Here is a 15,751-nt window from a genome sequence, read left to right on the forward strand (position 1 = left end):
GTGCAACAAATTTATCCCTGAAAATTCTAAAGAAAGTTCTGATTTTTAAAAAAGAGACAGTTCTAGAAATGTTGACTAGAACCACATTTGAAAATCCCTAAGTAAGAAAAAAAGGTTGATTAAATATAGTCACATACTGGAATCACAAAAACAAGAAGATTTTGATTTTTAACAAATCTGACAATTTTTGATAGAAGGCATAAATAGTCAGTAGGAGAAATCTATAGACATAATTAGCCTTAGCCTTGAGGTGAAGCTTTTCAGATTTCAGATTTTGGATTCTTATATTTCAAAACACTTTTTTTTTTTTTTCAAATCTGTGCCATACGTTATGTAATCAGGGACCAAAGCCAGAGAAATACTAACAGGAGCTGGAAAAGAAGAGGTTTGCCAAGCTCATTAACAAAAACGTCAAGATTTCAAATAAGCCAATGAGCTTTTGGAAACTTTTTATGCTACTTTCTTTCTTTCAAGTGTCCATTTCACCTTCCTTGTTCAAGATAATTCTCACTAATCTCACATGATTTGGCATCACTAGCAAAAAAGAAAAAATGTCTTACAGCTTCCATATTTTTTTCTATGTTCCCATTAGCACCTGGGTATCTGGGTATCTCTCAATGATCCTCAATCTTAGCTGCACATTGGAATTTCCTGGGGGACTTTGAAAAGTATCAGAGGTGTTTGTTTAGTGGTCAGGATGAATTCTGAATATTATTATTTTTAAAATTACTCCAAAGTGCTCTGGATTATCCCTTCCACAATGCACTGAAATCATGTATTTATGTATATATGTCTCCACCTGATTGTGAGCTCTTTCAGGCAAGAAGTGTTATCTTATTTGGTGTTTTTACCTACAGCCCTTAGGTGAGTGTTTGGTATATATTAGATACTCAATAAATATGAACAGTATTGAATTATACTAACAATCTTTACAGAACCTTAGGTTTATGTAGCAGCTAAATAATCTGGAATCATGAATCCTGGTATTGAGGTAGTTTAGCACAGGGTGTTAGAGAAATGTGGAGGGAACTATAAGCTCAGGAATCCTGAAAGTGATACTAGTGAGCTAAGATAAAAGCCAAAAATATTGGTGAGAACTGAAGTAAAGGCAGGAATTTGAGAGTAATTTGTTACACTTGTAAACACCAAATGCAGAGGTAGCAAAAAAGGGATTGGTATTACTGCCCCTTTGCCCCACTTAATGCTAATTTGTGATAAGGGATGGCTGGCATCTGATTATACACCTGTCTTCTAAGTTCTTTTACCCTAAAGTTCTAAGGGACAAAGAAGCAAATTGAATGAATGAGAACTATGGGTCCAATAACCATCTCCTCCTGCCTGTCTCCAGCATGTGGAGCACAAAACACAAGGAATGAAATGTTTAGAATGAGACATTTTTAATAATTCTTTATTATAAGGAACATGAAAATGAAATGTGAAGCTGCCTCATGTTACTCAGATGCCTGGTCTCCTGACATTTACATAGGCATAGCTAAGTTACGCTGCTGTTGAAGCTCAGTGCAATCAAGTTAACATTTTTTATATTTCTTTTATGTGAGAGTCTTCTAAACTATATTAAACATGTTTTTTTCTTAGTATATATTTTTATCAAAAGAGTATTATTACTAACTGTTCTAACATAGTTTTAACTTGTGGGTGCCAACTATATTTACCCTAAAGACTAACATCAAGAACTGTGTTCAAAGCAGTTGCAAGACGATTAATATGCATTCTTGAAAGATTGTTCAGTGACTATCTCCTGAAACCACTAACTAAAATATATACTAAAAAGAAAAAATAAGTATTTGTACTAATTTCCTACAGTAATAAAGCTGAAAGTGCACTGGCTCCAAGATACAGAGTCTTAGAAAATTAGCCCTGACGTTGAAACATAAAGAAAATGGTATCCTCAGAGCTAATCATTTTAAAATTATGGCCATCTATCCTCTCATTTACTCAAAATATGGAATTGGAGCTTATGAATAAAGATCAAGTGAAATAAAAGAAGTAAAAGCCCTAAAATTTATAAAATGCCATGAAATTTACACTGAAATTCGGAAGATGATTGAAAATGAAGATGTTTCTTAAGACTGTAGTTGATTTACCGAACCTGGTTTTTCAGAGAATTCAAATGATAAATGTTGATTGTATGTAGTAATCAGATCATTTCATTTTTAAAATTTTATTTATTTTTTATTGAAACATAATTAATTATACACATTTGTGGGGTACAAGTTGAGTATCAATACCTGTGTATAATATGTGATGATTAAATCAGGATAATTATGGTGTTCATCATAATAAAACGTAATCATTAACCAATTTTTTGGACTTCCCAGACTCTGAACTGTAAGCAATAAATTTCATTTTCTTTATAAATCATACACTTTCCAATATTTATGTTATAAGCAACAGCAAAGAACTAATACACTCTACGCCTCCCCCTTTACCACCTCTAGTTACCACGGTTCTGTTCTCTCTTTCTGAAAGTTCAACACATTCTTGTGATTCTTTCTTTCTTTCTTCATTTGTTTTTCTTTCTTTTGTTATTATCTTCTTTTTTATTTATTTATGCATTTGTTAGCTCCCACTTATGAGTAAGGACATGTGGTATTTCTCTTTCTGTGCCTGGCTTATTTCACTTATAATTTTCTCCAAGCTCATCCATGTTGCTACGAATGGCAGAATTGCATTCTTTTCTATGGCTGGGTAGTATTCTTTTGTGCATATATACCATATTTTCCTTTTCCAGTTATCCATCGATGGACATTTAGGTTGGTTCCAACTCTTGGCTATTGTAAATAGAGCTGTAGTAAACATGGAAGTGCAGGTATCTCTTTGACATGATGATTTCCATTCCTTTAGGTAGACATCCAGCAGTGGGATTGCTGGATTATATGGCAGTTCTATATGTTAGTTCTCTGAGGAAACTCCATATTGTTTCCATAATGTCTGTACTAATCTATAGTCCCAACAATATAGGAGGGTTTCTCTTTCTCTGCATCCTCCCCAGCATTTGTTATTCTCTGTCTTTTTAATAATAGCCAGTCTAACTGGGGTGAGATGATGTTGCAATGTGCTTTTGATTTGCTTTTCCCTGACAATTAGTGATTTTGAGTATTTTTTCATATACCTACTGTCCATTTGTATATCTTCCTTTGGGAAATATCTATGCAGCTCCTTTGCTCATTTATTAATCAGATTATTTGTTTTTAATTGTTTGGTTGTTTGAGTTCCTTGTATATTCTGGATATTAATCACTAGTCAGATGCACAGTTTGCAAATATTTTCTCCCATTCTGTGGGTTGTCTTTTTATTCTTATGATTATTTCTTTTGCTATGCAGACACTTCTTAGTTTGATATGATCTCATTTGCTTATTTTTTCTTTTGTTGCCTGTGCTTTTGAGGTCTTATCCATAAGTCTTTGTTCAGTCCTACATCCTGAAGTGTTTCCCCTATGCTTTCTTCTAGGAGTTTTATAGTTTCAGGTTTTATATTTAAGTCTTTATCCATATTGAGTTGATTTTGATATATGGCAAGAGGTATGGGTCTAGTTTCACTCTACTACATGTGGATATCCAGTGTTCCCAGAACTATTTATTGGAGAGAATGTCTTTTCCCCATTGAATGTTCTTGGGGCCTTGATGAAAGATCAGTAGTTATAAGTAGATGGATTGATTTCTGGGTACTTTAATCTGTTCCATTGGTCTATATGTCTCTTTTTATGCTAGTACCATACTGTTTTGGTTACTATAGCTTTATGGTGTAATTTGAAATCAGGTAGTGTAGTGCCTCTGGCTTTACTTTATTGCTCATGATAACTTTGGCTATTCAGGATCTTTTGTTGTTCCATATGAAAATTAGGATTTTTTTTTTCTATTTCTGTGAAGAATGTCATTGGTATTTTGATGGGGACCAAACTGAATCTGTAGATCACTTTCGATAGTATGGACATCTTCACAATGTTAATTCTTTCAGTCCATGAGTATGGAATGTCTTCCCATTTTTTTCTCTACATTTTAATCTCATTTAGAAGCCTACACAAATTTTAGCCAGAAAAATACACAAGAAACAACTCACAATTCTCAAGGACTAAACCAAGAAGCATATTCAAATGCTTCTGAAACAGGAAAATTTCATGAAAGGCAATGCTTTTGTAAAAAGTATGGTGAAACTAAAAGGGCAAAAAAATCATCTTATTCCACCATCAACATGCCTGACACATAGTAGAGACTCAATAGCATTTTTTGAACTTAACTAAGCACATAGTTACTTGCACTAGAAAGGCTTAACAATGATTGTAATCATCATAACTAATATTTAATAAAAAATTAAGGTTATAAGTAACTGCTTTTCAAAATATATAATAGAAACCTTGGATGTGCATACATATACAGAAGCCTTATCAGGACAAGACTTGTTATATTGGCTGCTCCGCATGCCCCACTGTGTAGCACAAACTGAATTTCCACACGGTGTTTATATGTACAAGGTTTTCTGAGGCTGAAAATGAAGGTTTGTAAAGCACTCCTCTAATTGATGGTATTTTTAAAAAATGTTTATTTCTCCAGGTTTGCTCTGTGATTCTCCTTATATTTTCAGAATTTAAGGTGAGGAAGAATAATTTACACTGTTACTCAACAATCATTGTAGTTATTTGTTGAATCTAAAATCTTTTAATATTCCTGTATGTCTTAGTGGCTTTACCAGTTCATCCGTAAAAATCAGCCAAGCAAAATAAAAGAAAATGTATATGGGTATATGAGAAAAAGGGGGAACTGGAAATGGTATGGGAGTGCTTTGCTCTTTTTTTGGGCACATTTAGGGCATGAGTAACTTTTTGCCAAAGAAAGATATACCATAGAGTTTCTGAGATCCAATTCCATCTTAATACTACAACACATGGACTAAAGACTTACTGTGTATTTATTCCAGCCTACATGTATATACCCCTGCCCTTTCTCATCCCTGGTGAGAACAAACATATTCTCCCTCCTCCCTTGGCAATATGAATTAATATCTGGAAGAAGAATGAAGACTACATTATCCTATAGGGGAATGTGTATCCTTAATTCATTGTTTCTAATATATGTGGAAGGTATTTTGAAAGGAAGATATGTGAATATATATTTTAAGAACCATTATATACCTGTGCTAATCCTTTAAAAACAAAGCCAACAGTGAGATATCTATTTATAATTTATTTTCTGAGTGAAATAATATGAATTTTATCTAAGAATCACAAATAATATTTTGCTATTACCCCTGTGATTAGAAATGTTGTCCCCCCATTCTTAAATGAAAAGTTCATTGACTTCACTGCTTTCACCATCTGCCCTACCAAGTAGAAAAATTCTACTTGACAAAGCTAGAATCTTAGATAGAGACATAATGTGAAATTACTGTACCAGAAGCCATATCAAACGAGCCAGTTATATCCAGGTAAATGGTCTTAATATTACATTATAATTTTATATTTCTTGGACTTAAGTTGTTGATTTACCTTTGAACATAAATCTTAAAGTACCTTTGAACTTAAATCTTAGAGTAATGTAAAAAAAGAACTATAAGAAAATAAAAATCCAACTATAGCATTTTTTTCCTATAAAGAAGATACATTAATTTTATTGTGACATAAGAAATGCATTTAATCTAGAAAAGAAAAGACAATGTCCAATTACATAAAAGTATATGAGTAATTATTATTATTATATAAAACACAGTGTGTGTTGTATACTACCACAGTGACACCAATATATATTTTCTGATCATTTCAGGAAGCATTCTTAACTATCACATTTTTACTCTGTCTACAAATTTCATGTTATTCAATTAAATTTATTGAGTATTTTCTATGTGTCAGGATTAAGAACAAATGGGTGAATTTTTAAAAAGCCTACGTAATTAAAGAATTATAACATTATATAATATAATATAATAAATATAATAGCAAATAAAATTAAAGAATTTATTACTTATACTGTTTTCCCAAGGTTCAACTAAGACATTGAGCTGGAATTCATTAGATAGCATGCCTTGTTGGATATGCATCATGTCAGCCAATTCTCAGATGCATGGGTTCACAGAGAAACCATCTCTGTCAAATAAGGATTTAGTAAGCCCAATTTTGGCATTATCAATGAGAATTCTTATTCCTCCATGGAAAGCATAAGAGTCTGACCATCTTAAATAAAATTCTTATTAAATTTTGATGAAGGCATACAAGTGCTTTTTTATATTTGCTACATAAAAAAATTGAAAATCCATGATGCTTTATGTAACAAAAAACTCAAGGAACATGCCATGCTCTTTCCAAAGATTTCCTAACCCAAATTTACCATCCTCAGAGTGGTAACGTTAAGTATTGGTATGTACCTAAATTGATTTACTACCCATAGAGAACAGTTATAGTTTAACAGAGGACAGTGCAGCATACAAGTTGGTTGTTAATAAAATTCCTCAGCCTGTTACTAATACTGTGAAAAAAATCACTAAAATTTCAAAACATGTATTAATAATTTAATCTATTATTTGTTTCACCCATTAAATGACCCATGTTTTAAGGTATTGATATTTGCTTCATTTTAGCTTCTTTTATCTGTAACAAGTTACACACAAAGTTTTCCTTTTGGGATTGGGTAAAACAATAATTACTACAAAATCATCCTCTCTTAATCCAGTTTTTGATAATGCCGTGACCAGCTTTCTCACTACTGACAAACCCCAGCATCATCTTTGACTTCTCTTTTATCAACTATGTACTTGTCTGCTAAGACATTTTATTCCCTTTGTTGTGATCCCGACAAACTCTTTGTTTCGTCCATGTTTCCTTTACTGATTTTTTCAACACCTTTATCTCTAAACATTAACCTGCCTTGGAAATTAGTTGTTGGATATCTTCTCTGTCTACATGTACTACCTAGGTGATCACATCTGGTTCTTTGGCTTTAAATAGTATCTGTTTCTGATGACCCCAAATATAAATCTCTAATTCTGACTACCCTCTTAACTCCAGTTCCGTATACTCATCAGCCTGCTTTATATGCCCGGTAGTATTACCAATAGACATTTCAATTTTACCATGTCCAAAATGAGACAGTTTATCCCACACTCCCCTCTCTCACCTCACATACTTGTTTTACTACCCTTTTCACCTCAGTAAATGGCAATACCAATCTTCTAGATATTCAGAAAAAGAGATTTGGAGTCTTTTCGTGTTTTTGTCTCTCTCACATTCACATCTAATTTAACAACAGACATTATAAAAATATATTTAGAATTTGACCATTCCCCACTATTCCTTGCAACCACCCTAGTCTAAGACACCATTACATTTATCTTGGACTACTTAAAAAGTCCTGTATATAATCTCCCTATTTCCACCCTTGCTTTTCTACAGCCTACTTTCTACATAGAAATCAGAATAATATTTTATAAAATATATTAGAGAGTGTCATTTTGCTTCAGACCTGACAATGGCTTTCCACTTCACCCAGAGTAAATCCTAAATCCTCAAAACAGTCTGCAAGACTTTTCATGACCCAGTTCTTTGCCACTTTTCTAATCTCATCTCCTTCGAGATGTCCTCCCTCATCCTACTCTAGCCAATCCTTCTTCCCTGTGGTCCCTCATGTATCTGTTCAAGTCCCTACCTCACAGCCTTCACATTTATTGTTTTGACTGCCTGGAATGTGCTTTCTCTAATAGCTGTATGGATTACCCCCTCACTTCTTTTGGGTCTCTATTTAAATGTCAAATTATCAAAGAGCCATTCCCTGACACACTATATAACATGACACCCCACTCTTCTGCTTTATTTATTTATTTATTTATTGCATACCATTTATTATTACCTGGCAAATATTCATTGGCTATTTGCTTATTGTCTTTCCTTCCCAACCAGAATGCAGGTTCTGTGAAAGTTTGGGCTTTTTTATTTACAGTTTGTTACTACAACATATCCTCTTCTAGAATAGTGCCTACAATGTAGTAAGTGTTCAATAAATATATTCTAAACAAATGAAAAAATATCCTAATAGTAAAAACAGAGGCAACTCCTTAGTTTAATCCAAAATTTATAATTAACAATTAATTATAAATTCATAATCATATAACATAGCTTTATACATAAAATTTATTGATTTATGCATAATAAATTCTTGCAAGATATAGACAAGAATTATATATATAAGGAGCCTTCAAAAAGTTTATGGAAAGATTCATACTATCTTTTAATTCCATTTTTCCATGAACTTTTTAAAGTTCCCTTGTATATGTGTATGTATACATAGGGAAAATTCAGCTCACATCATGATATAAAGGTAACCCTGGCCCAGTCATCGCCAAGCTCTCGGTCAGCAGGTCTCAAACATCAGTATTTATTGAATCCCCTGGAAGTTTCCATTAAAAATTCAAGATCCTCAGCCCCAACCCAGATAATCTGATTCAACAGTTTGAAAATAGACCAGGAGATAGTATTTTTAACAAGCACCTCAGGTATTCTGGTGTTGTTGGTCTAAGAGAAATGCTTGTCAAAGGGAAGCAAAGTATGGTAATACATACTTTTACATGACTTTTAGCCAATCTTTTGTTTTAGAAATAGATACATTTTCTTGACACATTATTTCTTCCACCTTTTTTGGGGTTTCAAGCTTACTGACATGATAGGAAGGCATTGACTTTTGTTTCATAATTGAAGGGAAACTGCATTCAAAGAGCTGCACTTCCTCATCTTTGCCTCCTTCATCTTCCTGAAATGAGAGACATGATTAATTTTTTGCCATCATACCCATTTTTGGAAAGTATAGATAATAAGAGTTTGTCTAGCACTGTCTTTTTTTTTTTTTCCTTTTTTTTTTTTTTTTTTTTTGTCTTTTTTCGTGTCCGGCAACGGATCGCAACCCTCAGTGTCACGCCCGTACCGGACCGGGACCGGCAACGGGATCGCAACCCTCGGCGTTGCTCCCACACCTCGCTCAGCCAGTGAGCGGGAACCGGTTTATATGTGGGATCCGAACCCTCGGCAGGAGCGCCACCACGCTCCTAAGCGGCGCACTGTAGCAGTGCACCACCGGGCCAGCCCTAGCACTGTCTTTTAATCTGTAGGCTATTCGGTATCAACATATAACTACAACTTCAATTACTCTGTCAGAAAATATTGCTCCATCTCAAGAAAAATACCATAATGGAGGCTTGAGACGATATATTTTCTTTGAGGCTGAGAAAGCTACAGCATTTAAAGTATGGATAAATCTTCTCCTGGCAGAAACCAGAACTGTTTCAAGGTCAATATTAAGCAAAGGATCTACACATCAGGAGGTTTTGATATAATTAGCTATAACTCTGTAAGCTACATTTATTATAAGAAAAAATTATCTTTCAAGGCAAGGAAAAAAGATAAAATTAAATTCTCCTCATGGAACTTTTGCATGCATTTTAATTCCTTCCCATTTATTTTGTATCTTTTTTTAGTACTATTTCATTTAGCATGTGATCTATGCATACACAAAAGTCCAAAAATATTAAATACAGAATATTCTTTGAAATGCATGCTAAATTTTGTGCTAGATAACATATGACTAAAATCCTCTAACACACCATTCTTTCACTGTGGACTAAAAATAAACTATTAGAATTCTTTTAGGTATATTCTTAACTAAATGAGTTATTTGAGAGATTCAGTGATTGTTTATGATCTGTTATATGTATATAAATATTTCGTATGTGTCCTCAGTTCATAGGGACACTGTAAAAATTTAATTTTAACAATAGTTAAAAAATAATTAATTCCATTAAGGTAATGCACAAGTAAAGAAATACTAGGTAAATATAGCGGAGAGTCATTTATATACTATAGTGAAATTTTCAAATGAAAAATAATGTGTCCTACTTGATATGGCTTAAGATTTTTTTTTTAAGTTTTCATTGTGAGTTCAGTTATGACTAAGCTATTTTATTCTGTGGTTTTCTCTTTCCTTCCATCACAGTCCAATTCACCTCATGGGTAAAGACGTCTGCTGTATAGCTCTAAGCCTATATTCTATACTGTCAGCAACCACAGCAAAGAAAAAAAAAAAGAGAGGCCTTTTTTCCTAAAAGACATGTGTAAAATCATGGCTTATGGGAAGCTGACCCAAAGTAGGTTAAGAGAGGAGCTTTCCCTGAAACACCCAGTCTGCCTAGAAGATGGGCTGACAGGCTCAGGTCTGGTCCCAGTCAGTCTCTGCCACTGAACCCAGCGTAAGAAGAATGGTTCTCTCCAAAAAAAAAAAAAAATCAGGCTTTCTTCATGTGACAAAGGGAAAATAGCAACTGAGCAGGCAGAAACAACAGATGCTCATCTCATGAAAACTGCCACACATTCGATTCATATGCTATTAAAGATAAAGTGACTTTATAGGTTAACTGTATAAGTGAATGCAGGGTAAGCTTTATTGCTAGTCTAAGCTTAGGAATAACGGGGCAGTTCACTTTTTTCCATTTTAATCAAGGCTTGAAATGCCTACTTTGACTCCCTTTAGCACTCTTCAGTGTTATTCTTGGAAAGAGAGTAGTTTTTCCCAAGCACCAGCAGTTGCCTTTTATACTAATAGAGACCAATTGTTGAGGAAGAGATAAAGGAAAAGGGGGTAGGGGTGGAGGAGGGGAGAGAGAGAGAGAGAGAGAGAGTTCTTCATGCCTACTACTCTCATGTTTTCTTTGTCATGCGTATTTGGGAACTATAAAATAGAATGAAAGCATCAAGTAACCCATAATACTCTGCCATCTTATTTTAAAAGTTATTCTCAATAGTCCTGTGAATTGTGACTTCTTAAAACCCCCTACCCACTCTGGAAGGAAAGTTAGGCTTAATTTATTTTCAATCATCTGGAGCCACTAAAGTGAACATTTTCTTTATAGCAATGGAGACTATGTTACTTTTTATATTCTTGGTTACTCAAAATTCCTCTTACTATTTTCTTGTTGAATTCTAATTGTAAATTTAAGTCAACATTGGATAGTTAGGAATTGAAGAACTAAGTTAGAGAACATTCTGAGCTTCCAAACAGCACATATTAACTCAATAAACTTAGTGTCTTTCTTCACAAGATCAACTTTGGAAGTGGACAGCCAAATTAATAACGAATGGAGACAAGTGCAGACGTTATACCATCCTTTTCTCATGGGGATAAAGAAAGAAATTTATTCCAAATACTTACATTTGATAAAAAGATAAAACTAGCATCTAATAATTACATGTGGGATTGAAATTGCACATACAAAATATCTGCCAGGAAAAGGATTAAAATATCACCATATCTTTACAATGGTGACCAAAATGATTCATTTCTCCTCTTTTTAATAGATCATACATTATTATCCAATCTATAATAAAGTAATCATTTTGGTCACCATTGATGGTCACTGATGATTGCAGGTTGTTAAAAAAGGGGGGGTTGACAAACTGTGGTTTAACCCACTGTTTTACATAATCTGTTAAAGTGTATGGCAACTAACTGATGTATGGGAGGTCATGCAGCTATCGCTTAAACTGAATTACAACAGAATTGGGGGAAAAAGTGGTCTTTTCCTCTTTTTAAGGGGGGGTTGACAAACTGTGGTTTAACCCACTGTTTTATATAATCTGTTAAAGTGTATGGCAACTAACTGATGTATGGGAGGTCATGGAGCTATCGCTTAAACTGAATTACAACAGAATTGGGGGAAAAAGTGGTCTTTTCCTCTTTTTAATAATTTGTGGTAGAATAATGCCATAGACATTTGTGTCTTCTGTTATGTTATTCAAATGCATAAACATAGGTATTTTGAAAGGTATAAAGAATAAAAGAATTCTGATAAATTTTACTTATACAAATCACATTCTCTCTTGTTTCTCTTCTGTAATTCTCTAAGTCAGTGGTTCTCAAAGTACTCCTGGTTATTTCTGACACCCTTCCAGGAAGCCCAGAGGTCAAAACATTTTTTATAAGTACAATGATGTTATTTAATTTTTTTCACCACATTGTTCTTTGTACTAATGGTGCAAAAGCAATAGATAAAATTGCTGGCTTCTTAGAAACAATCAAGTCAGTGGCACTAAAGTACACTGATAGTCATTTTATTCTTCACTGCCATGCATGCCAAGAAAAAATATAACAGTCTCACTTAAGAATGTCCCTGGTGGACTAATGGGTACACAACTATGCTATCTACCCTAAAAGAATCATTGTATAATATATGCATGTATTGAAACAACAAACTGTACCCCACAAATATGTACAAGCAAATGTTAAAAATAAAAAATTAAAAAATGATAAAAAAGAATGAAAAGATGTCTTCGATGAAACAATAAAAATTAATTCAATTAAACTTTAACAATAAGTACATTTCTTTTCAATATTCTGTGTTAGAAAATGGAAAGTACACATAAAACATTTCAGTTGTATATTCAAGCATAATGGTAATCTGGAAGAAAACTGTGTCAGATTGAGTTTTTTTTTTTTTTTTTCATAGAACAAGATGTTTACTTGATAGAATGACTACTAGACAGACTATATTCAGACTTGAGTATTTGTCAGAAACTTTCTCAAAACTGAATGACATGAGCCTGTAACTTTTGTTGCCAATGATGACATTTGAGCTTTCATTGAAAATTAAGATTTTAGAAAACTAATATTCACCACCATTAGCTCTACTGCTTCCAGATTCTTAAAGACTATTCTGATGAGAGATGATAACAAATAGGATTTTTCTGAAATATTGCATAATGAAATGTGTTGATATTTGGAAGATGTGGGCAATGTAATGTAATATAATGAGTCAATATTTATAAACCACCATTTAATTATATTATAAAATCACTCATGGGAAAAAATCCATTTAAACTTCAAGATAACCAATGGATTTTAATGTAATAGTATACAAAAAGTTAATAGATGTTTCAGATTCAACATTGCAACCAAACTTTAGTGAACTATCACTTGTTAAGTTTTGGTATATTATTAAAGAATATCCAATGTTATCTGAAGAATTGTTAAAATACTCCTTCCTTTTCCAATTTTTTCCTTTGTAAGTCTAAGTTTTTTTCATATACATCAACAGAAACAAAATTGATTGTTTTGAATTTAGAAGCAGATATGAAAATTCAGCTGTCTTAGTGATCTAGACACTGAAAAGATTTACAAAATTGTAAAACAATGCCATTCTTTTTACTGATTTTTTTTTTTTAATTTGGAAAAATATAGTTAGGTTTTCAGAAATATAAAACATTTCTGTAGTGACTTTGTTATTGATATTTTAAATTAATTAAAACCCGTAATTTCTAAAAATCTGTATTAATTTCTAATATGGTAAATATGAAGAAAAGGGAAAAAAAGCAAAAGTTCTCTGTATCCTCAATAATATTTAACAGTGTAAATGGACCCCAAAACCAAGCAGCTTGAGAAAATCAGCTTTTTATCTCATGAATATTCATAATAAATACATAAATAATTTTTGTTTTTAAAAAGCTCTAAATCTATGTGTTCACCATACATTGATTGGGTGATTATAGCAGCCTCCTCAAGTGGTCACCTTGTCTCCATTCTCATTCCAAACTATCCATGCTGTCATCTGATAATCTATGCATCTGATGTAATACTCACCAGTGAGAAACCTTTTAATCATGGCTCCCCACCCAAGTAGGGAAAAGACCATCTGGATCTGAGTGCCCGACTACCTCTAATATTCACAGCAACTCTTTTTATTTTATTTTATTTTATTGTCTTTTTTTTTTTCGTGTCCGGCAACTGGATTGCAACCCTTGGTGTTGCGCCCACACCTCGCTCAGCCAGTGAGCGGGAACCGGTCTGTATGTGGGATCTGAACCCTCGGCAGGAGCGCCACTGCACTCCCAAGCAGCGCACTGTAGCAGTGCGCCACAGGGCGGCCCACAGCAACTCTTTTTAAACCACCACTAGACAGAATAGCCTACCAAATATGTCTATATCTCTTTTGCTTCTCCATGTGTCTATTTAACTGAAATGTTCTTTCTTCCCTCATCCCCCATCTCACACATCCCACCACAAGCATTCATCTTCTCCACTTCAGGACATTTGTATCTATCATATCTAGGAAGACTTTCTTTTTCTTTTTTTTCCTTTTTGTCTTTTTTACTGACCGGCAACGGGATCACAACCCTCGGTGTCACGCCCATACTGGGGACCGGCAAGGGGATCGCAACCCTCGGTGTCACACCCGTACCGGGGACTGGCAATGGGATCGCAACCCTCGGTGTTGCGCCCACACCGCGCTCAGCCAGTGAGCAGGAACTGGTCTCCACATGGGATCCAAACCCTTGGCGGGAGGCGGCGCACTCTCCTGTGCACCACCGGGCTGGCCCTAGGAAGACTTTCTTGATGCTTTTGCTGCCCATACAGAAAATTAACCCTTCTTTCTTTGGGGCCTTTTTTTCTTTCTATGTATTTCTATTATAGTATCACTAACCCTGTACCTACTGTACATAAACACACAGATAATTGAGTTTTCTATACTTTCAGGGGAACAGAATTTTGCCATCAATACTGTCATGAGCAGGTTGTGGTTTCAGTTGCTCTTATTCTTGTGTAGCTCAGTACATATAGTAACTGAGATGTTATCTTTACACCACAGTCCCACCCTTTGTTTATTCCACTCTATAAACCACAGTTCTGCTTTGCCATATGGCTCTCTATTAGACTCTGCCTGATATTCAGCATGTGTTTAAAGATAAACACTTCTCAGACTTTTCTATGCCTTTGGTTAAATTTCAGTGTGCTGAAATATTTTTTCTGTCCATTTGGTACAACTTTATAGTGCTTTTGAGGATACTATTTACTCGTCATAAATCACTTGGTCATAGCCAAAATTCCCACCCTCTGATATTTACTTTTAAATGATTTATTACTGAGTTGTTACCTTTTTAACATTGAAGAAATACTCCCTCCCGCAATCTCAAGCAAACTTGAGATATTTACTTTTAAATGATTTATTACTGAGTTGTTACCTTTTTAACATTGAAGAAATACTCAAGTGTTTTGGGGTCATTGTTGTATTCATTATATCGTGATGTATAATCACTAAAAAGTACTTTAGTGCAGATCCTGATAAGATGTTTTGGCGAGCTCTCTGAGAGCTAAGCATTGTGAGGAAGGCAGCTGTTTTATCTTCTCTAGGCAGCATTGTAAAATGTGCTCTATCCTAAGTACAACTGAGTCATTTTATATATTATTATTTGAGCATGTCTCTACATAAGGTCAGAGACAAACTGAGGGGAGTTCAGAATTACAATAAAACTAACAAAAGAACTGAAAGGAGAATTTTGAAAAAAAAATTCAGTCATATTAATTAAGAAAAGAGTGGAAGTACTCATGATTTTTAATAAGAAAAGTAGAGATTTTAGAAATGAGAATGCCTATTTCTCTGTGCTATCATGTCAAAAAATGCAATTTGACAGGCCAAGAGCATATTGTTGGTGTATCTGGCATCAATCCACTGTTGAAATCCTAAAACCTATATATTTTTTACCTGCAAATAAAGGTAAAGAGCATCAAGATAAGGTGCTTTAAATAGAATAAAACTTCACTACTGTTAGAAAGTTTGCTTGAGATTGCGGGAGGATTTTGGATCCAGATTTCTTAGAATAATAATAAAGGACTGCCCCAGGTAAATGTTGCATAAGATCATAGTAGGACCTGAAGATTTGTTTCAGGAAAAGATCTTTCTAAATCAAAGCTATAGAGCATCCTCTATATG

The sequence above is a fragment of the Galeopterus variegatus genome, unplaced genomic scaffold (genome assembly GCF_000696425.1).
Source record: "Galeopterus variegatus unplaced genomic scaffold, G_variegatus-3.0.2 Scaffold1330, whole genome shotgun sequence".
Lineage (NCBI taxonomy): Eukaryota > Metazoa > Chordata > Mammalia > Dermoptera > Cynocephalidae > Galeopterus > Galeopterus variegatus.